This window comes from Tenrec ecaudatus, chromosome 13, assembly GCF_050624435.1.
Source record: "Tenrec ecaudatus isolate mTenEca1 chromosome 13, mTenEca1.hap1, whole genome shotgun sequence".
Taxonomy (NCBI): Eukaryota; Metazoa; Chordata; class Mammalia; order Afrosoricida; family Tenrecidae; genus Tenrec; species Tenrec ecaudatus.
The window spans coordinates 100,204,156-100,205,093 of record NC_134542.1 but is presented as its reverse complement, the minus strand read 5'-3'; the positions used below and the strand labels follow the sequence as shown (position 1 = coordinate 100,205,093).

Below are 938 nucleotides of genomic sequence, written 5' to 3'. Positions count from 1 at the left end.
TGTGAGAGGCCTGGTAGGAATTCAGCAAGAGCAAGGTAACCGAGAGAAATTACTGAAACTCAAATGAAGGCTGAGCATGATAGTGGGACAAGAGGAAAGTAAAAGTAATTAGAGGAAAGAACTAGGTGACAAAGGGTATTTATAGAGGCCTAAAGAGTGGAATGTACATATGTAAATAAGTTTATATAAGAGTGTGGGGACTCCCTTTCTTGTGCCCTTTTAAGGTTGCTGTGGTACTTTAAGAGGTGAACACAGAAGGGTACAGCAAGTCTCCATAAAACCCAGAGAAGAGGTCGGTAGAATTCCTCTTTGGATCCTATCTGGAGTCACAGCTGAAAAAAAAAAAAGAGTGTGGGGAACAGATCTATGTGCATATATTTATAGGTTTAGAATTAAGGCTGCAGATGGACATTGGGCCTCCACTCAAGCACTTACTCAATGCAAGAACACGTTGTTCTATTAAATTGGCATTCCAGGATGCACACCTTCCTGACACAATTGCTGAAGAAAAATGTGTGCATAAGCAAATGTGGTGAAGAAAGCTTACAGTGCTCGGCTACCAAAAGATATAGCGCCTGGGGTCTTAAAGGCTTGATGATAAACAAGCAGCCATGTAGCTGAGAAGTATCAAAGCCCACATCGAAGAAGTACACCAGCCTGTCTGACCATGAGTTGTAAAAGGAACGATTTATCAGACATCAAAGAACTGAAAATCATATAAATGGGTGCCTGCCTTCCTGATATGATGAATGAAGACAAATGTGTGCATAAGTCAATGTGATGAAGAAAGCTGATGGTGCCTGGCTTTCAAAAGATATAGCGTCTGTGGTCTTAAAGGCTCAAATATAAACAAGTGGCCATCTAGCTCAGAAGCAACAAAGTCCACATGGAAGAAGCACACCAGCCTGTGTGACCACGAGCTGTCGAAGGGATCAGGT

At 42.1% G+C, this 938-nt stretch overlaps 1 non-coding gene across 1 annotated transcript; it reads left to right on the top strand.

The window, feature by feature from the left end:
* The first annotated feature begins 211 nt into the window (after positions 1-211).
* Positions 212-334, top strand: LOC142425284 (small nucleolar RNA SNORA26). Its single transcript, XR_012779631.1, has one exon. It is a non-coding gene; the product is annotated as a small nucleolar RNA SNORA26 (small nucleolar RNA).
* Positions 335-938: the final 604 nt, after the last annotated feature.